This window comes from Protopterus annectens, chromosome 5.part0 (genome assembly GCF_019279795.1).
Source record: "Protopterus annectens isolate FY-2018-M chromosome 5.part0, PAN1.0, whole genome shotgun sequence".
Taxonomy (NCBI): Eukaryota; Metazoa; Chordata; order Ceratodontiformes; family Protopteridae; genus Protopterus; species Protopterus annectens.
The window spans coordinates 266,147,543-266,171,439 of NC_056735.1; positions in this window are offsets into that span (position 1 = coordinate 266,147,543).

Consider the following 23,897-nt stretch of genomic DNA (forward strand, 5'->3'; position numbering starts at 1 on the left):
GAAACTCAAAATATGTCATTAATTAGTGACAGCAATCCTCAGATTATCCCAGTAATTTGTCAGATAAACAAAGGATTTATGACAAACAGACCAGAAATATGAGCCACACATGTAGACATTCAGCGACACTTTGCACAGTTGACAAGTAGGTTCTGTATTAGTTGCCACTGTGCTATACAGGTGAACAGCAATTATGTGTACATGGGTGCAGTGTGTGCTACTTGAAGGCCCATCACCTAATAACACTACTCATGTATCACCGAGGTGTATATAAGTAGCAACAATAAGCGGAATGGCTGCACTGCATAAAGGTGAGTACCTGTCTAGAGTGTCTATGTAGTGGTCTGACTGTGTTGTGAATGTCACCAGTTGGCTATTGTGAGGTCTGTGTGATGCCTGTCTGCCACTTCACCTGTGTGTGTGTGTGTGTGTGTGTGTGTGTGTGTGTGTGTGTGTGTGTGTGTGTGTGTGTGTGTGTGTGTGTGTGTGTGTGTGTGTGTGTGTGTGTGTAGCAGCAAACATTATAGTCCAGGTATTAACTTACATATGCATCTTCCCCCCACAGGTGGACATGGTAGTCATGGTCCCTACCACTTAGAATCTGATGTCACTGTCTCTGCAGACTCTGATAATGATGATGGTCATAGTAAGGCACAGGCGGGGTTGTCAGGGACCGAATCTGTGCCATCGATTGGCATGCCACAGTCATCCACAATGTCCCCACACACAGTCACAATACCCACACATGCCCCATCCCCAGCAGCTACAGATAATGGACAGTTGGCAGGAGGTGGCATGGAACAGGCTAGTGTGGTGACTATGGCAGTTGTGAGTGTAGACACTGGCTGTAGCCACAGGGCAGGCGAGGCCCCACTAAGGAGGATGGACAGGGGACATTGCAGGAGGACTGCTGCTTGTCAAGCTGCTGTTGCAAGTGTGCAGGTGTCACCTGAAGCATGTTTTGGGCTGTCATGGATGTACAGGCACATAGTGAATGCAACACCAGACAAATACTCATGGTGTTGGATGCAACTCTTCCTGATTTATGTGGCAACATACATGATCTTGTTGAGCCCACATGCCAAAATACTGAGGTCATGAATAGACAGTGGGGTGAGACCTTGGCAATCCTCGACCATGACATGTCTGTGCTAGAGTGTGTGGTGGGAGATGGGCATCGGCCATGTGGAAGTAAGGCAGCACCAACATCAGCTGAGAGTCTGAGGGCCATGCACCTTCACTCTCCTGTAGTGGCAGTGACACTAGCACTACCGACGGAAGGTTGCTGTCCACATCACAACAGAGCAGGCCATGGGCATATGGTCCTGGTCAGTCTCATTAAGGGCACAGATCCAGCAGACAGCAGTCACCATCAGGAAACAGTACTGCATCTGGCCTTAGGCTTGGTGGTGCCAGTGAGACCCCTGGCAGGACCGGTTCCTGTGTCTGTGGCTAAAGATGGTAAACTGGACACCTTGCCATGTACAGTCCACAGCTGTCCAACATACCCCTGTGTAGGGAAGTCACATGGTGTGACTGTGTGCGTACATACACACACATCTGTATCACAGGCAGGTCACCTCCAGACACACACATCACCTCTCCACAGCCCATCTATAGGATAACCCTCCAAACACACGCACATGATGCCAACTGTATGGCCCAGTCTAGGCCTCTGGCAAACCCACACCAGACCCTGTGCATATGATGATACCTGTGCCACATCCCTGTCATCCATACCATTGATGCAGGGACATGCTAATATGAGGCTGATGCCCAGGGTGAATATAGTACAGTGTAGATATGTAATACTGTGTTAGGTGCTGTCTGTTTGCATTTATTATGGGTACACATAAAGGTGTATGTACCTTATTAGCCATGATGCACTATAGCTGTTTGTACCACTGATTGAATGTAGTCTGACATGCTGTATTCTGTTTGTGTTCCAGGTGTTTGTATGTCTGCAGGCTGTGGCCCTGCAGACCTTACCAACATGGAGTATGGCAGAGTGGAAATCCACCAACCTTTCCATAGCCAAGCTTCAGCTTTATATGTACATTTACCAGGTGTGTATGCATGCGACAGTGTGTGAGGGACACTGTTGTCAGACAGTGTGACCTTGCATACATACCCCTTGTCACAGACAGGTAGTCTTCAGACATGTCACCTTAATGTTGTGTAGTACCACGGGCTCATACATATAGAACAGATTATGGGAGTACTGTCAGTAGGTCCCTCACACGCTTAGCCATTAGATTGACCACAACAGATTCACCTGACAGCACCTGTTGCCCCTGCAATTTCTTTCCCATACACTCAACCCTGATGCAGTTGGTGAGGGCATTGATGGTACTGTGTATGACAGGTTTGTGGTATGTATTCCTGAGTTCACAGGGTGGAACAGGGAGATAAAATGGTATATCCTTTGTATACACAGGGTAAAGACTAACACAGGGGATGTGCATACAGTAACACAAACTCAGTTGGCAATAGACAGATTAGTAAACTTACATATCCACTTTAATGTACTATAGTGCTACATACACATGACATGCCCCACATAGTTTATATGCATGGGACATAACCCACTACCTCTTACAACATGCAATGTTGTGAATGCCCTTATTGGTGGTTAGGTAACCCACCAGAAATAGCAACTGGAGTCATCTATTGCTCCTACAAGCCTGGGCAAGTAATAGGGTAACAGACATTGTACCAGCATGATGTTTCAGTCAGGTATGATATCTGATGCTGGTATGTATGTTAGTGCACTAAGTGTAACCTATTTGGCAACAATATTACATACATGGCCATTGTTAGGAGACACAGTCCACATTATAGGTTGCAAACCTCGGGATATTCCTAGACATCTGTTCAGATGACAGGTATGGTCAGTACAATGGTTTAACATGCTGCATGTGAGGCAGATGCCATTAACACTCTATATAAAGTAATGCCATCAGGAGATGGTAAACAGTCGTGGATGGGACACACATCAAAATGGTAAAACTCACACAGGATATGATTCTCAAGCCAAACACACATGCAAACAGTTGCCAGCATTGAGATTAGAACCCCTATCAGTCTAGTTATTTCTACTTTAATGTTACGCAGTTATCAGATGTGCCACAGAGCTTATATGATTTTACCTTGTCCCAAAGTACTTCTAAGGTGAATGGCATCAGCTGACATCAACAGGCCTTGTAAAGTAGGGTGATGGAAAGTGTACAGGGTGGTACACAACTCAGAATGGTATAAACTACATGATATGATTCTCAACACACACACACACACACACAATTGCCAGTATTGAAATTAGAACCCCTGCCTGTCTAGTTATTTGTACTATAGTATTACACAGTTATCACACATGCTACAGAGCTTACTGGGCGGACAACTGGCCCAAGTTGCTGATAAAGGAATGGCATCAGCAGGACTGATAAAGTAGGGCACTGGGTGGGAAACTCATCAAAATACCTATTCCTACAAACTTACACACTTACACACCCACACACACATTTGCCAAATCTGAGAGTAGAACCCTTGCCTGTCTACTTATTTGTACTATAGTGTTACGCACTTGTTGCACGCACTACAGAGCTTACTGAGTTGACACCTGGCCAAAGGTGCTGATAAGGGGAATGACACCATCAGGGCTGATAAAGTGGGGCACTGGAAAGTGTTGTGGGTGGAAATGGCCTAAAATTGTTTCACCTACAAATACACACTCCCTCACACCCAGTTGTCTTACACACACACACACACACACACACACACACACACACACACACACACACACACACACACACACACACACATATGCAGATGATGTGATATAAACCCAACCTCAGCACTATAACACAATGGGGCTCACCTTTTATGATGGCATATGCAACTGTTTACTACTGGTATGCCACTGCCCACAGCAGGGCATCACTTTATGCCATTCAGGGTATCCGTGTGTGTGACTCACTCTGACTGTGTCCCCCTGTGTCTCTCTTTCTCTCTCTCTCTCTCTATCACTGTCTGTCTCTCACTTCCACACATCTATGTTGTGTATACTTGACATATGTTGTTATCTGTTGCCCATATATATGTCTGTGTTTCACCTGCAACAGATGCAGATATATCACATATGGGCCACCTACAGGTAGCTGAGGGGAATCCAGTCTGATGTGTATGTGTAGGTACAGTTGAGGTATACATAGCTGTCTGTATGGACAAACATATATACACAATACAGTCATGTAGTCTGATGTGGGTTCCAACATGTCCTGTGATTCTCTAAGTGTAGGAGCATGCCCAGTGTGACCTTCTATAGTTAAAGTGGGACTCCACTCCAGAGAAAAGTGCACTCCAGTCTGGGGTTTTGTGTGCTACAGCCATACCTCTTAGGAGTACACTGGACTTTCCTCGGGGTACTGGGTTTGTTTAGCAGACATCTTTTCTGACATATCTGTAGTCTGACACTACAATGTGTTGCGCCATTACCTAGTGGCAAACATCCTCAGATCATAGATTAGTAATAAGATAACTGCCCTTGTGAGCCATTTTAAGCTTAGCTAATTATCCCTTGTGAGACTCAAACCCTGCACCTTGTGTTTGTAAGGCAAACTCCTTAACCATTAGGCCATCACAGTGCTTTACCAGAGGAATACCAGTTGCATGATACATAGACCAATATTATGGGGGCAGCTATGTACATTCTTGCCCAACAAGGCCAGTTTTGAAGTATGACTACAGCCAGTTGAGTGATGGGCACTGTGTAAACAGTCCAGCAACTTGGTGATACACTGGCTGTGGATCTCCTGCTTGTGTGGTATCTTTCTAACCTGAGATGTCATATTTTTGTGTGGCCATACCTCTTACCTGTACATTTTTTGGCAGATTGTCCAGGTGTTTGGCTAGAGGTTTCATCCAGTCTAAGTAAACTTGTGTTTGTATGGCAAGTTAGTTACATATAATTGAAGAGTGATGTTACAAAATAATGACAGACATTACTGTTTCAGACTACATAACTTTCAGACAATTCTTAATACTGCATATCCATCACCCTACCAACTTTCTCAGTATGTAAGGGCGATATTTACAAAACATGCCTATCATTGTGCCTTTGTTCCACTTTTATTTCTGCCCTTGTCCAGACATCTTGCTGTCAGAGGTTGGGAGTTATGGGTGTGGGTACAGAGTGCATTCTACTGTGCAGGCACGTCCATTATATATAAAAGTAAACATAAATAAAAGAAGAATTATTGAAAATAACCACTGCCAACTGTACCAAAAAGCACTATTATCACAAAAGCCTTAGCACCTCAGCTATGCAGCCTTCAAGAAGTCCATTATATGTGTAGTATATTCCACATAGCAATGTGACTTCCAGGTATATCAGTGGCAGAGCAGTAGGTGTCACTGACATGCATAATAGCTGGCACTGCAATTATCTGCACATGGCCATGTCAAAGACAGGAATGTACCTAAGACACTACAAGACAACTGCCAGGAGAACATGCTGGCCAGATCCTAACAGTATTAACCACACATACACATAGCTCATTGATGCCTGCATACTGTGGACATGCAACATCTTTTCATGAGTATTGGGACAGCCCTGCCAATGTGTGTTATGCTGCTATTTCCCTAAAAACATACATGTTTCTACATTTCTGTGGGTATATGGGGGGACACGCCTGTCAACTGTACACATTTGCACAGGTTGTGCAGATATTTGCTTTATACTTTGATTCCATTTACCATACTATTGTGCCTTGTCTTGGGTGACTAGCAGCATATCATTAAAGACCACAGGTCAGATTATAATGGCATACATTTGAGTTTCAGACTTTTTACCAATCATAGCCTTACTGCAACTAAGATACCTGCTGTGCTATCACTGTGTGAGTCTGAAGGGGATAATTCAACATTGCCGCCATTTGTGGGCCTTTGTCAGACATTTCTCTCTGGTTTTCTACTGCTGACTTGCTGTGAGGGTTTGAGTGGTGGGTATGGGACACCCACAGTGACATCCATGCCTGTGACCTATGACCCCCCAAGTTAGTTGGCCCCACACATATACTGCAGTGGGATTTCCCACCTTGGGTACTACTGCATAGTGTGGGGAGGCCAGTATTGGGGAGACATTTCCTGGTGTCCCACATAGCTGTCTGTTGTCTGCTGCTATCTTAGTAAGCCATCCCATTCCCTTGCATGCATGCAGCATTACCATAGATATGCTACCAAAGCATAATAATTAATTTATTGTTAAGACAACTGACTAACCTTGTGCCTGCAGCAGTTGTGAGGGCAGTGCTTGAGGGCCATGTATGTTGGATGCACACAGTACACTGCCTATACATGGTAAGTTACAGGTGATGTGATGTACGTGTCATCCATTTTACTGAGTGTGTGTGTGTGTGTGTGTGTGTGTGTGTGTGTGTGTGTGAGTCAGAGAGAGGTGTCAGTCCCTGGGGTCCCTAAAGTGTCAGTGTATGTGGTATGCATTGCCTCTTTGCGAAGGCCTGATCATACTGGGCATGCCTCCATCTGCCTACAGGAGCAGGCTCAGGGGCCTTCACTTCTGAGTCCTTCTGTGCCTGTGGGGACCTTTGCAATGGTGGTGGGCTATGTGGCCCTTCACCATGCTGTTCCTGCTGCAGCTTTTTCCACAGGATCATATTGTGTAGCATGGCACATACTGTGAACATGTGTGCCCATGTGGCTGGAGAGTACTGCACAGCTCCTCCAGATATGTCAAGACAGCGAAACTGTGACTTGACCATCCCAAACACAGGCTCTATAATGATTCTGGTTTGTGCATGTGCCTCATTATGGCATTCTTGTGTGGGTGTGTGCGCATTTCTGATGGGTGTCATCATCCATGGCTCCAGTGCATAGCCAGCATCCCTCGCCAGATGGCCATACCGGATGCCCCCACCGGCAAATGCCTGGTACAGCTGTGATGAATGCCAGATGTAGGATATCATGATAGCTTCCAGGGCTGCCAGCACACACATTCATGATAATGCCCTGGGCTTTGCACACGACTGGCAGTTGATGGAGGGGAATCCCTTGTCATATATGTAGACCCCACCCTGTTCACCAGGTGTTGCTTTGATGTGGATGTGCATGCAGTCTATTGCACCCAGTACCTTTGGGTATTCTGCTACACGGTAGAAGAGACACATATTGCTGGTTCTCTCCTCATGGTTGTTAGGGAGGTAAATGTGCTCACCAGCATGTGGTAGCATAGCATCCAGGAACTGGTGGATTACCCTGAATGTGGATGCCTGTGAGACCCCCATAATGTCCCCAGTAGGTCTTTGGAAAGTACCTGTAGCTAGTATTCTAAGGGATACACACACCTTGATATCCACTGGGATGTGTTCCCCTCTGTTGGCTCTGGGTCTGAGTTGAGGCCAGCATAGTTTGATGATTTGCTGCAGTATGTCTGTCCATCCTGTAGCACTCTACTATCTCCAGATCATGTAGCCCCTGTTAAGTTACCCTGGGTCTGAACACACTTCTCCTACTCCTCGGTCTGTGGTTGTTGTCAGCATTATCCTCCTCACCGCTCTCAAGCAATGGCCACCTTTAACATTTTTCCGGTTAAAATTCCCCTGTATGTGTACACCAATGGTGCAGAGTTTGAGGGAAAAAACAGACAGTAAGGTGTTTCCATGGTTTATACTGTTGTGCTGCAGGTGCTGCCTCTATGATTGGCTCAGTATGATGTATTCCAACGTCTAGCTATGTAATTTGTACTTGACTGCTTTTATTCTGCTATTTTCCATTTTTCTACCTTTTTTCCATTCCCATTTCCTCCCCTTTTAAGCCCCGAGGTGCTTTGCTCAAACCCGGTGCCCAAATGTAAACATTCCTGCTATTTCTGGGGTTTTCTTTTCTTTGTTTTGCGTGCCATGCAAACCCATTTAGCTAATGGAAACACTGAGAAATGGCCCTCCCTGGATACAAACACATTCTTCATTTTATGGAATAAGTCAATACAGCCTCAGACACATCTGCTTGGTTAGCTGTGCTTAGCTAAGCTTAGCTGGGGGCCATGGAGTTCCAGTGTACTTACACCATGCATGACACATCCCCTTTTCATGTAGCTGCTTTTCCTGCTTACACACTCATTTTATAGCACCTACATGGTTAGGTGCAGTTTGGCACTATTTTTGTGATTCAGTAAATTTCCCCTCATTTGCACACCCCACTGCCTTAGTCTCTAGTTACTGCACTACACCAGAGCCTTTCCCCTTAGCAATCACTGTTCCCTGGTATTGTTTTGATTCTTATGCCATAGACTACAATGGCAAAATGCAGATTTCTCTTAAAATTGTGTTTTCACGTTTTTTTTTAATTTTCGCCACAATCCCATTGGCATGCCACTGCCCTATGCTTAAACAGCAGAGATTGGCCAAAAAAAGTTTTATTTTTAGAAAAATGAAACACTTTTTCCATGTCAATGGCTATATATTTGGCCATTGGCATGCCTAAAGATTATAATAATTGCTTTTATTTGAGCTGTCATGCCTCCGTTTTTGTTTTTGCAGAAATGTATTCGACTAGTAGCTGAATACATTTCTGCAATTAACACTATTCTTGCACGGATGCCTGCCTGCTTGCTGAATCACTAATTCACCTCATTTGCATGCGTTTCTCTAGCAAATTAGATAATTAGCATTATGCAGTGGTGCCCATGTAGGAATAGTGTAGGCAGGCTCATGGACATCAGAAAAGCAGTTTACTGGATCGCACAGTGGCCATATTCTGTGCAAGAACAGCTACACTGTTTCTGCACAGAGATTTCACTTTATTGAATCCCAGGGACAGTCTTTTCATTTTATTTATTTGTTAGCTGGGTAAGCCAACTGAATGTAACCATTTATTTTCTGTGGAAACCAGAAGTACTGCCTGGTTAAATGATTCATCCAAGTCTAGTACATTGTTTTTCTCCTTTTCATATCTTTTCTGAAACTTTATTAATAGACAACTGCAAGATTCACACAACCTGCCACAATAAAGTTAAAAAGTCAGCAGCTCAAGTGTACGTAAAGTGCCAGGGCAAGTGATTTCCAAGTAATGGGAGTAGCAGAGCATAGAATCTGGTAACTGGCTTCGATAAGGAGTCAGGCTGCCAAAGGATCATGGAGTGGGCTTTGTCTGACAGGCTGATCAGGAAAGGCGCAGAGCTATTCCAAAATGTTATGTGTTAACTAAAGAGAAGTAGACCCATAGAAGGATGTCTCAGAGCTTTCTGATACTGAGGGATGTGAATGGAACATAAATTATAATGGCAGGCATAGTAAAAGGGGACATGTGATGCAGTCACATTTTAAATAAAATGTTATTAAATGGATGATTGAATAAAATATTAAAGAAACAGTATCCAGTGATCATCCTGGCAGTCAAACAATGATCTAACGTTTAGGGATTAGTTGGCATGTCAATACATTTTCTTAGTGATATGTTTTTTTTTTTTTTTTTGAAAAGAAGAAACGTTTGAAAGGAAAGAAAGAAAGAAAAAAAATACAAAGTAAGTTTCCACTGTTGCCAAACCCCTCTCCCTAATCAGGGGTAGGGGGGTAAGTAAGGCAGCAAGTGAAAAGAGTATTAAAATGATGGTATGAAGAATGTAAGGAGGGACAGGATGAGCGCAGAGAAAGTGTAATGACAGTGTAATTAACCATATGAACCTTGAAGGATGAACAAGCATAGGATGGCTGGCAAGTGAGCAACAGAGAGACAGAGAGAGAGAGAGAGAGAGACAGAATTAGTAAATTCAAGTATTAGTTGAGGGCAGAATGACACAGTATGTCATAGCCGCTCCTAATGCTACTTAGCTCCAGCCTCCCAACCATAGCTTTGGAATTCAACCCAAGTGTAATGACTGCAACAGTGAAACACGAAGAACATAGTACAGTTGTGTACACTTACCATAAATGTAGATGTTCGAGTGTATTCACTATTGCAGTCCAGGTTACCCTCCCACCATCCCCCATATCACTGCTGGAACTTATCTGCAATTCTCTAATCTATACAACCTATGTGGTGTATTTGCTTGTAGATGAAGGTATAATATATTTTGGTGCATGCATGTTTTATTGGCATATTTTTAGCCTACCCTTTTGGGGGCACCTGACATATGGGGCAAGAAAAACTGAAGAAAATGGCATCGGCTGCATCTTTTGTACCCCTGGCGCACTGACGTCAGGGAAGAGGTGACAGCAACTGACGCCGGATCTAGACTTTGGAATTCAGGCCGACTGGGGGTAGCCTGCCAGCAGGATAACCCAAGTGTAATGACTGCAACAGTGAATACACTCGAACATCTACATTTATGGTAAGTGTACACAACTGTACTTTTCATGTATTATATAAGCTTGACGAGCCTGGACTGCAAAGCTATGGAGAGGATCATTATGGAACTCATAAACAATGACATTGGGGACCTACAGACTTTGAATCCTACCCAATTTGGCTTTGTCAAGGGCAGATCCTGCCTTTTGAACTTGGTCGACTTTTTTGAAACCGTCACTAAGGCCATTGTTGAGGGTAAGGCAGTCCACACAGCCTACCTTGACCTTGCAAAAGCGTTTGACACAATACCCCACTCGGGCATCATAGACAAACTCACCAGCTTAAATGTAAACCCATATGTCACGAGATGGGTTGCAAACTGGCTCAAGGACAAAACCCACAGGGTCAGAGTTGCTGGAGCTATGTCAGACTCTAAGCCAGTCACAAGCAGTGTCCCACAGGGCTCAGTCCTGGGACCCCTCTTGTTCGGCATTTATTTTTCCGAGGCACAGGCAAACATAGGAGGATTGTGGCTGACAAAGTTTGCAGATGACTGCAAACTGGGCGCCATAATTGATACTCCAGTGGACACAAACATCCTTCAGAGAGGCCTCATAGAAACGGATAATTGGTGCCAGAGCCATGGCCTTAAGCTGAACGCCAAAAATGTATAGTCATACCCTTTGGGAAAAACAAGGTACCCACAAATTACCACATAGGTGGTAATCCATTAAGTACGGAAGAGGTAATCAGGGACCTAGGGACCCAGGTTGACAGTAACCTCTCATTTGACACTCACATTGCCAAAGTGGTTAGCAAGACCTTCTATATTGCCCACCTTATCATGAAGGGTTTCACATCTAGATCAAGAGAGGTCATTGTGCCCCTGTACTCTTCTCTTATTAGGCCAATAATTGAGTACAATACCCCATTTGGGATGTATCTTACCCGACACCTGCAGCAGTTGGAAATACCCCAAAAGTTCCTCACCAAGAGGATAAAGGGTCTTAAACAAATGTCATATGCTGCCCGACTGAAAAAACTCCAGCTCTATTCAGTCGCATACCGACTACTCAGAGGTGACCTCTGCCTAACGTACAAGGCCATGTCCAATCTGGAATTAATGGACATGATCCACCTCAGAAAATCCAAATCCATCAGAGCCACGAGAGCAAGAGACTTAAACCTCAACACAGAAATAAATAGGACGTGCTGGAGGGAGAGATTCATAACCCAGAGGCTCCCTACACTCTGGAAAAGAATCCCAATCCATGTTAGGCCGAGCCCCTCACTAACTCTATTCAAGAGAAGTCTTGACGAGTGGATGGGAGATCGTAGGTTTACCCCGGGGGTCATCTCTGTGTCACTACTGGACAGAGGCACGGTAAACTAAACCCTAAATGGGCGTAGTATTCTCATCCTAAGGGGTGGTGAAAGCCACACACACTCTGGCTAGGCTTATAAATGCCCTAGGGCAGATAGCCTAGTACGAACCTATGAACCTATGAAATGGATATCCTGATGTTTTTATGAGTGCTGCAGCACAGGTAATTCCTCTTTCTATAGGAATATGTGGATATAACGAAGTGATCCTACCATCCCCTATATTATCAAGTAAAGCAGGCAGTTGGTGAGAAATGCTAGAGGAAGAACAGAAGTCAGAAGCTTATGAGTAAATTGGACAGCAAGGCTTGGGATCTGCTGCTATGTAGTTTTGATTGAGACTAGGCTGCCAGTGGTACCCAGAACTGACTTTTAGTTTGCAGGACAGGGAAAGGCACTGAAAATCTAAAAGGTTAATGCCTGACTAAAAGGATAAATGAACTGCAAGAGATGTTTCAGAGATTAATGGCGGAGCCCAGAGAATCTTATCATTAGCAAGGCAGGATCAGACATGAGACACAAGGAAAGCATGCCTGAAGTAGGTTCTATCAGAGGTTAATAGCAGGCATCTTAAAGAAGTACATGGGGTAATAACGCAAGTTAAAAAGTCATGTGAGATAAAGTTAGAATCATTATAAAATGTTATTTCATTAAACGGATCACTAATTAAAATATAAAATTATCCAAAATTCAGTGTTTCTTAGTGAGAATAAAATTGTGACCAAAATATTGAGTTTATTCTTTCCTGCCAAGTGTTTTTTTTTTATTATTTTTTTTAGTAATGTGTATAAATCAGTACTGTGGTTACTGGAAAAGGAGAGAGGGGTTATCAACAGTTCTTCTGGAATGCACAAGTTTAGTTAGGCAGAGGCCCAACTTGCATTGCACTGACATGTGATCTTCAAGTGTCACTTAAGCAATTGCTGGTCTGGAGGAAGTAATGCTACAGCTAATATATTTTAGTCTGTTGAAAGAAAAGCAGAAGTAATAAACATTATAATTCATGGTATGTACTATTAACACATTCAAGGTAAAGCAAAATTATCTACAAAATCAGTCTTAAAATAATTCAGTTTTAACATTATTTTTTTGTTGATGATATCACCTGAAGAGCAGTGTATTAGCTCACAGACACATTTCTAGGTTTTAACAAAAACTGGTGGTTGAGGTCGTTTCATTTGTCATAACCATCTACATACAATGCAAACAAAAGTAAATGTCATCTCTGCACTGCATCAGACTGACTGTAACAGTTATATTGAATGTCAGTAATTTTCATAAAAGACCATGTATCTAACACCATGAAGAGAGGAATGGTTGTGCCAACATCATCCATCTCAGAAGGTGAAGGCTGTGCTGATGTCATGCATAAATGTCTTTAGGTTGAACAAATGTCTGCTTGTTTCTCACAGATCCATTTGAGTTCATTTGAGCATGGCCTGTCATGCCACTTTCCATCACCTGAAAGTGCAACACAATCTTCTCCAGGTGAATAGTTATCAGGTTGTTGATGAGCCCAGTTTCTGTGTGGAAAAACAAGTGTAATATAAGTCAGACACTAAACAGCAAATGTTCTGATTATTTTTTGTTGTTCTTCATATTATGAGCATACTTTTCCAGATATCCACCACTCACCAAGAATATGATTTCACTGACAAGAGTTTATTTACAATAACAAAAGCAGTAATAATTATAATAATAATAATAATAATAATAATAATAATACATTAATAACAACAAGAACAACAATAATAAGAGTAAAATGACAAGCTAAACATACTGTATATGGATGCCAAAGACAGAATGGCATTTTTTAATTAAATTTTCACATCTTAGTTATAACTTCTAACATAGATAGATAGATAGATAGATAGATAGATAGATAGATAGATAGATAGATAGCAATAAAAGTATGCCATAATCACAAAAGTAGTGTCCACACATATTCAGAAATGCATAAAACAGTAAGATTTATACAGCACATGAAAACAGGAGCTGCTTATTTCCAAAAAAGTATTAAATAACAATGGCAAGACTCCAGTAAAGAGATGCAATTATGTGAGTGAAGAAACTATAAAACTGAATTCAGAGATGAATTAACAGTTATCACTAAGGGTGGAAATGGGATGCTGTGAAAGTAGCTTGCAGTTTTGCACAGAGGATTAAGTCTGTGATTTGTTTAAGCAAGTAAAAAACAGATGATTCTCTCAGGTTACTCCTCAATTCAGACAGTTGCACTTAATGGGTTTAAACGTAATAATAAATACATAACTATGTACATAAATACATAAATAACTAAATGAAAGAATGAATGCGTTGTAACAAGTGCTGGGGGATGTTCCTTTAACAGAATGAGACACATAAAGTGAACTAGACATGAATGACTTACTAAGTGGGTGTCTTCACTACCTGTTTTTACTGAACTGCATCTTCAGAGAATTTGTAATAAAGATGCAGTTTTAGAATGCTGGAAACCTATAAATGAAAAGCCTTTGTAGGTATTTTGTTTAGACTATACAACATAAAAGAGGCTAATGTGTAATTCTAAATAGTCAAAATGTGTCTCATTCCTCTCAACTGTACAGATTTTCATAGAATGTCCAGATTTTTGCCTCATGTTTTTAGTTTGTTCGTCTTAAAAATTGTTTTTTGACAAACCACTGGGATGATTTAAGGATTAAAGTCAATAAATAACAACAATTATTAGAGTTTCAGACTTCATATCCTTCAGAAAAATGTCTAGCAACTTTCGAAGTTTATAAGAACAATATTTAAAATGTGTCCCTATATTTGGCCCTTTGTTCCCCCATTTTGTAAGGCTTTGTACAGATTTCTTGCCATAAGAGGTTGAGAGGTATGCATGAAATCCAGTACTTCCCCATATCAGAATAGTTGGTGTTTTTCCAAATTCAACATGTTTACCATATTACAGATAAAAAATAAATACAAAGTATGGACTTAATTTTTTAATTTTATTTATTTATTTTTGCAAATCTACACATCTCAAAATCATCTGTCGTGTGGTCTAATCTTACAGCTGTGAACTGACAGCATAAAAACACAAATTTGGAAGGAGTGGAATTATTACTCAAAAGAAAAAATATGAGTAAAATAATGTTATAATTGCATATAGAGGCACTATGCCTTGAACTGTCCATTCCCATATACTGGGGAAGCAGGAGCCCCTTTGAGTGCTCCATAAGCACAACACACAGGAACTAGGTTTAGAGATGGCACCAGACAGCTACAACATGAACCCATACGCTTATTTAAACAATGAAATACACCTACGGGTAACTTGGGAGGGACACAATTCACCTACAGCATATGTTTGAGAAGCAGGAAGAAACTGGAGCATCAGGTAAAGCTCATATGGGAACAGGGAGGAAGTGCAGACCCCAAAGAAAAGGCACATCCACTGAGACCCAAACTGGAGAACCATCTGCTATGTGGGAACAACCCTAACTGCTGTGCCTCTCAGTCTAAACTATAATATTCTTTGATAAATGGCATGGAAGCAGTTTATGCTTCTTTCGATCTTGCTGTGATGTAAAAAGCATGCAGCCTGGTTCAAATGTCAGGCTAAAAGCTTTACTAAAGCTGAGTGACTCCACTTGGCATCCGTATAAGTTAACACCTACAGCAGACAATAAAGATAAATTAAGTTTTAGAAATCTAACTAAACAACACTAATAAGACAAGAACTTCTAAGATGACTGCACACTAAGTAACAGCTTAATAACAGCTCTCCCAGTGTGGAAACAGAAACTCAGGAAAGAGAGCCAGTGAATTTGTCTTTTTTGGTAAATTTCAGTTACTGACCAATAAGTGCACAGCCTTGGTGCAAGCAATGCAGGACAGTTAAGGACACAAATATTTACAGTCACTCGATGCTGCTTTGGAACATTTGCATCAGCAATGAGAAAATCCACACCGTAGTGAGATCAATGAATGTACTATGGTATAAGTGCATTGCCAACTGTCATACGTGTGGTTATGTGAAAGCATTACATCATGTGCATGAATGAAGGAATATCTGTGCGTGTAATTACTCAGAAAGAATGCTACTGTATATCAAATAACATTGCCTGATGCTAGGGTATACCTAAACACACCTGTAGCCCCCTACTGCTGTCACTGTGATGGTGTAACAATTATGTCCCATGTGGATATAATCCCATATTGGCACACATAACTTAGTCAAACAACAACATACATTACATCATCTCATGCCCTCAGTCCTGATAAGGAAATTCACTACAATTGTGATGGAATAACAGTCTTGTCAAATGACAACATCAGATTTCAATAAAGCCTTTCCAAAGGAAATGTAGAATGCACTCTTGAAACATAAAACAACATCTACACCTGCGGGTAACAGCACTGTTAACAACATGTACACTGACTGTAAGCAGTGATGTTAGGATTTGAGCTATATGGCTAATATTTATTTATTATTTATTTATTTTACATTTGTTGACCAGGATAGTCCGAATGGATACATGTCCATTTTCAGCGAAGGCCTGGGGAGAAAAGCTCCAAGATAATAACACACATTGAACATTTACTAAATACTAGCTTCAAGCAGATTACAGTCATAAGCAATACCACCATTTAGCACATATAGTACTACTTATAAAAAAACAACAAAACACATAACATTTTTCAAAGTTAAACATACATAACATTACATTCAGGTTTTAAGACACACTGAGCAGCAGCAGTTATTGACTTGACCCTTCCTATGAAAAAGTTAGAAAAGTTAGAGTTAGAAGAAGGTAAAAGGAGAGGAAGAGGAGAGAGAGTCACAGGCTTATGAAGGTTTGCTGAAAAACAAGTGCAACTGCAGATTTATTTGATGACTGTGACAAAGTGCATTTCAATTGATGACATCAACATTGTATATTACTTTCATGTTTCCACTAAAAAGGGGTTGCACAGCACAAGCACACTGTATAGATATACTTCAGATACATATTTACAGCATGTCCTGCACAGTAAGAGGAAGAAACACAGACTCACAGACAACAGTTATTCCTGTATTCGAACCCCCTACCCATTGACTGACAGAATCCCCACATAAGTACATTATATGGATGTGCTACAAGGGAAGTCTGATTGCATGTGAGCCACATAGCATCTTTGAAGGGATGACATCAGCTATGTGATGCAAATGAGATATGTGTTCAAAAATTATTTATACAGCTATGTGGAATTGTAAATGTTTCAATATTATGAGGCTTAACAAACTCCTGCATCCATTTGCATTCACACACACACAATCAAGAGAGTCTCCCTGCTGCATTTGAACTCCCTACCTATTGACTGACACAATCTACACACAAGTGTATTATATGCATGTGTAGCAGAAGAAGTTTGACTGCATATGAGCCATGCTGAATCTTTGTAATGATGACATCAGCTGTGTCATGCAAAGGAGATGTGTGTGCAAAAATTACTTCTACAGCTATGTGGAATTCTAAATGTTGTAATTACTTACAGGCATAATGCACTCCTACATCCATTTACATTCACAAAGACACAATACTTAATACAAGTGCCACTGCCAAAGTCTGACTTTTTGAGTATGCGACTACATCTTATACAGGATGACATCAGTGTTGTGTGGCTGAGAAGCTGATGTTGGGAGAAGAGTCTAACATTGATGTGGGCACCACCTGCACTGTAAAATTAATTTCAGGCTACTGTTTTATTGAGGCCATTAGTACTTAAGGTCATATTTAAACAACTCCATACAAACACACACAGTTTGACTGCTGTGACTTATCTATCTGTGCAGTCTGCAGGGCACAGTACTTAACACAAGCACCACCATAGATGGCTGACTGTTATATGTGAAAGTGTACATTATAGGGGATGACACTGGTGTTGTGCTGCAGAGAAGATAATTTTGTTAGAAGGGTCTGGCACCGATGTGGACTCACCCTGCAGTGTAAAACTTAGTCCAGTCTACTGGTTTATTGAGGCTATCGGTGCATTAGGTCATATTGACACAACTCCACACACACACACACACACACACACACACACACACACACACACACACACACTAATTGTTGTGAGATTAGAGCCCCCTACCTATCTAACTATTCAATCTAGAGACAACAGTACTTAATGCAAGCACCATCACAGAAGTCTGGCTTGTACCATGTGACAGTGCAGTGTAGATAGTATTAGCTTCTTGGTCTGTGTCAAGAAAGATATTGTGATGTTGAAGGTTTTGTGCAAATTTTTTATTATGACAGAGTAAGATAAATGTGATGATCACTAATGCATACCTACTACTGACTAATGTATGCTATGCTGACATTAATGTATACTGAAGAGCTAAGATTGACATGTACCTACCTACCTTGTGTATATGAGATACACACAGATGTGAAAGACAGGATGGACAATGAATGATTCATGGATCATCAAGTTATGATGATGGTATGCAAACCTTAATGAATGGTACTGTTATTAGCAAAGTAATGAGTTCATGAATGGGCAATGTTGGCTGTAAATACCAAGCAATACTTAATCTTCTAATGCAGAACAGGAAAAAAATGATTTGTGCCAAGGCAGTATGTGGTTATATATCATTTGTGTCAGTATTGCAGTGCATACTCAACTGTCCAGAATGAAATGGTCAATTAACCACACAGTTCTCTGCATTTCATATAAGTACATTAAGCAATTTCCATGGAGTAGAGTAATATTATCCAGTAGCAATACTTAATTTTGTTCCAAATCTCTTCCTAAGGTGCACTGCTGAGAAAAGTATTTGTGCAGATGTTTGCAAAATGTTAGCATGTGTGATCATACTCTGATGTGTTGAACTGGGACTATGAAGTACCAGTGTTTAGTGGTGCCCCATATGTTGTTTTGTACCTGTCCACATTAGCTCCAAATCTCAAATAAAAAATGATGTTTCTGCTGGTCTTCCCCATTTTGGGTGATGTTGGGCTGTGAGCAGCATTTTCTACTGATAGAAGTCAAAGTATTAGTTTGACTTCTATCACTCAAACAGGCTTAGAGGTGATTCAAGGCCATCAGCACTCTGTACAGTAGTTAGGGGAGAAATTCTGCTTGTCAATATACCTTTATCTGTAGCACAAGGTGTAAACTCTCTGGACTAAATAAAACAGCAGAGTTAAAGCAGAGTTTGATCCCTGAAAACAGATAGGTTTACAAATTGTGTCAGAATGTGATTACTATAGTAATTTTTCATCATGACTTTAAGAATACTTAGGAATTAATATTTTAAATATGTTGCCTAGCCAAAGTGTATGAAAAATAGCTACTGAAATAATCGTTTATACCTACTACATACAAGAAATGCTTTCAGGGAATTCACAAGTTAAATGGGTGTACAATGTGGCATAAGGCCAACACTTGCTACATTTTGCAATAGCATCTGAAATGAAGTTCAGCATCACATACTGTTGCTTGTTGCTAGACCTCACACAAATGTTGAGGACTACAACTGATGAAACAGAAGGGGCTTAGACAGATACATAAACAGCTGATTCACAAGAAAGACACTTATAAAAACAGGCAGTAAGAGTTTCACCTAATGGATTCACACTGTTGTCAAGTTGAAAAAATAAATGTCCATATTTGATCATTATTTCTATAAGTTTACTATGACTTAAATGAAGTGCAGCCAGTCGAAGCACCAAAGGTCGAAATCAGGGTTTCCAAGGGGCATATAAGTGAACCACCAGAGGTTGAGCACAAATGATCATGATGACTTGTGCATTCGATTATTTTACAAGTGATGTACTGACATTGGGAAGGGAGGTCGCGCTTCAGTGTGGAACAGGGAATTAGCCCATTTCCTCACTGAAGTGCAATCTCAGAGTTGGTATATTTCATGTGTAGGGTGTGTTTATTGGGGGGGTCACAGCCCCCCACATGGGAGATGCATGGTGCATAGCCCTCTTGCAGAATAGTAGAATTAATGTACCATTGACTGTCAAGTTCAACGGTACATTAATATGCATAGCAGGAGGTGAGTGGTTGAATACATCTAACCACAGTGGTTGATGTATTCATTTTCACTGTGGTTTACTATCTGGAATTCTGAATCCAGCATTTCGGGTCGACATTTTTAACAGTCAACCAAAGCTGATTCGTAATTCCCATAGTAAACCATTTCTACACCCCAGCAAGGCAACCATACTTCAAATATCTCAAAATCACACTTTGAAGGGACAGTAATAATGTATTCTGCCAAAGGAAGATGAAGGTTTTATTCTTCAGCAAAGTAATGGCAGTCTGAAAATGCTGTAACATGACACTTACATCCATCAGCCTAATGAGTAGCCAAAAGTACAAAGGGGTGAGAAAGAAGGGGTGATGGCAGAGACAGATATACAGACTCCTATGAGAGGGTGGTGTTATGGGTCATTAATGCACATCTTCATGGTGTGTCCACAGTATTCATCAGTCATGCTCTGTATCAGTAACTGATGGCTGTGAGGCTGAAGAAGCTGTAGGCCAGGCAGAACCTGATGAAGACATGAGTAGAGTAAGGATGGCTTACTAAATCTTCCTTATGGTCATGGATGTGTGTCAAATGCTTAACTTGATAAAATGCAACATATGTGTCAGGAAAGAAATCACAGAAGTACAACATCACAGTAAGAAATAATGTACCATCCATCTGGAATTGAACCCTTGATCTTATCTTTCAGCTGTTCCTGATAGGGGTCACCACAGCAGATAATCTGTTTCCATTTCTTCTGTCCTCTGCATCTTGCTCTGTCACACCAACCACCTGCATGTCCTCTCTCACCACATCCATAATCCTTATCTTAGGCCTTCTTCATTTCCTCTTACCTGGAAGCTCCATCCTTAGCATCCTTTTACCAATATATCCAGCATCCCTCCTCAGCATATGTCCAAACCAACGCAATCTCACATTTCTGACTTTGTCTCCAAACCGTCCAACCTGAGCTGACCCTCTAATATACCGATTCCTAATCTTGTCCATCCTTGTCACACCCAATGCAAATATTAATATCTTTAACTCTGCCACTTCCAGCTCTTGATGCTATGGTCAAAAACAAATCTTCATACAACTGATTTATGTCAGCACTCCACAAAGGATGCAGCATTTGGTTACTTTCAATCAGTAACTGTCGCCAGTGATTTGCTGTAGTATACCTTTACTCAGTATTCCAATAGGGTACCTTAACCGTGGGTGAAGACAACTGACTAGGTTTTGCCATAGGACATGAACAGCCATTCTACTGTCACTAAGCATTGGTGAGTGATGCCAAATTCCATGCAAATGCTTAGGGAAAAAAGTGAAGGATTTCTTATGGGCCATTACAGGCCATATGTGTTTTATGTGATTCTATTTCTTGATGAGATTAAATGTGTGAAAATTGGGCTGACAGGTGTCAAAGGAAAATTCAAAGATCAATGCAGCCAAGGTTCAGTTAAGGTTACTTTATTCTTGTACAAGGAGACAAAAATGCAGTTCAGAAATTTGTCTGACATTATACAGGAAATCCTTCACAATTATACCGTTCTGTAAGCCATTGCCCTCTAAGCTGACGTAATTAGATACATCTCTAACCATTGTTCTAAGACAGGTATTTACTAAGTTTTTCTGCTGATATAACAATTATAAATGTTCCCATGAGAAATTTTTCTCAAAAACAATGTGGCCTTGCTGACCTGTAATGGTCTGTAATGGTAACTGGCCTGTAACGATTTGGTGTTACAATTTGTGATTCTTTCTTACTTCGAGCATAAAGCATATACTGATTGCAGCCTATAGGTTCATAGGTTCATAGGTTCATACTAGGCTATCTGCCCTAGGGCATTTATAAGCCTAGCCAGAGTGTATGTGGCTTACACCACCCCTTAGGATGAGAATACTACGCCCTTTTAGGGTTTAGTTTACTATGCCTCTGTCTAGTAGTGACACAGAGATGACCCCTGGGGTAAACCTACGATCTCCCATCCACTCGTCGAGATTTCTCTTGAATAAAGTCAGTGAGGGGCTCTGCCTAACATGGACAGGGATTCTGTTCCAGAGTGTAGGGAGCCTCTGGGTTATGAATCTGTCCCTCCAGCACGTTCTATTTATTTCTGTGTTGAGGTTTAAGTCACTTGTTCTCGTGGCTCTGATGGATTTGGATTTTCTGAGGTGGAGCATGTCCATTAATTCAGGATTGGACATGGCCTTGTACGTCAGGCACAGATCACCTCTGAGTAGGCGGTATGCGACTGAATAGAGCTGGAGTTTTTTCAGTCGGGCAGCATATGACATATGTTTAAGACCCTTTATCCTCTTGGTGAGGAACTTTTGGGGTCTTTCCAACTGCTGCAGGTGTCGGGTGAGATAATCCCAAATGGGGCATTGTACTCAATCATTGGCCTGATAAGAGAAGAGTACAGGGGCACAATGACCTCTCTTGATCTAGATGTGAAACCCTTCATGATAAGGTGGGCAATATAGAAGGTCTTCCTAACCACTTTGGCAATGTGAGTTTCAAATGAGAGGTTACTGTCAACCTGGGTCCCTAGGTCCCTGATTACCTCTTCCGTACTTAATGGATTACCGCCTATGTGGTAATTTGTCGGTACCTTGTTTTTCCCAAAGTTTAGTCTTGTCTAGTTCCTCTACAGCTGCAGTGATCATTTAACACAGACAAGGTTACTTGCCTAAGTCTAATAACATTTCAAAATGCACTATTGTTCTCTTTCCCTAATGCTAGCAAAAAACATTTGCTTCTCAGTTTATGATCAAGGTCATTCACTGAGCTGACCAGAAGCAAAGTCCGAAAGTACATGCAATTATTTTGAAGCCTGTAACATAATAAATGTGTTAACCCTTTTAGGCTTCTAATGTAGCAAGCATAACACTAATACATATATAAATACATATTTTACTATATATGTGAATACATAGTTTTCTAACAACAAGAAAGTGGAGAAATGGGAGGGGCAAGCAGAGGGTAGGACTCAGGGGAAAAAGAGAGGAATTTACATGAAGGTAGCTGGAGATAACCATAGCTATCCACTTTTTCACAACATAAAGTGTAGACAGAATTTACTGAATTTGTACTGTGTGAAGCTCAAATTCTTCACACTTTTTCAGATGGTCAACACGGACATGCTCAATGGCTTTAGTTGTTATCCTTGGTGTTTTAGAGGTTAAATAGGATGACCTGGCACATAACCTTCTGGAATTACACACTGTAATAAGTTAGTTGACCAATGTGGGAATCAGTCTTAAGGAAGAAATAATGCATAATTTCAATAAAGATGATTATTTGTCAGTGCTACAGGAAAGCTCCCTTTTGCTATCTTCATTACAAATAAACTGAAATCAGCATGAATGACAATGTATATCAGATGGGCCTGTATGTGTGTGATGCTGGGAAGTCCTGTGATATACATTCCCATGAAAGAAGCATTATTACTGTTTGCAAATGTATGTCAGATGGATGGCCTTACATGAGCTGATTAATACAGTTTGTAGTATGATATTCACATACCTCACTACACATATTGTCCTAAACACAAAGTCGGCCTATGTGAAGAGATAAGATGATTTTAATTTAGGTACTCTGCCCATCATAGATGTGCAAGTAAATTGTTAATTCATTGTCATAATTATCCAGCTTAAACAATTTTACCCACGTTCACCTGTGTTTCATAAGTAAATCATTTATGAGCTATGCTACTTAGAAACATGTATATATCAAAGCATTAATGAGACATTTCTTGCAGTCAGCCTAATTATGATAGCCATTTGTATGCAGTGTTACCTTCCTAATCAAAGTGTTGTCAGAAATTGCATTCTGACACCCTTTGTAAAAATAAGCGTGATCTAGATTTGAACATGATTACCTATGTTCTACCTCTAAAGCCAGTACATTTACACCTTGTGCCGCAGAGATCGTTACACAACAGGTGAATGTTCTCCAGTCAGTACTGTCCACAGTGCTATCATCCATGCACTGCTCTTAACCCTATTTTGCTACAGAAGGTGTCACAAACAAAATCTGTCACTTTTTTCGTAAGCAGGTAAGCTTGATTGCACACCGCTCAATAGAGAGCATCTGCACAAGGCAAGAAACAGGAAAAAATATATGATGTTTTGATGAAAGTAAATCATGTATCTGTTATAATACTTTTCACATCCTCTTCACACTATCTAGATTTGAACCCCAGAGAAACTCTGTTAA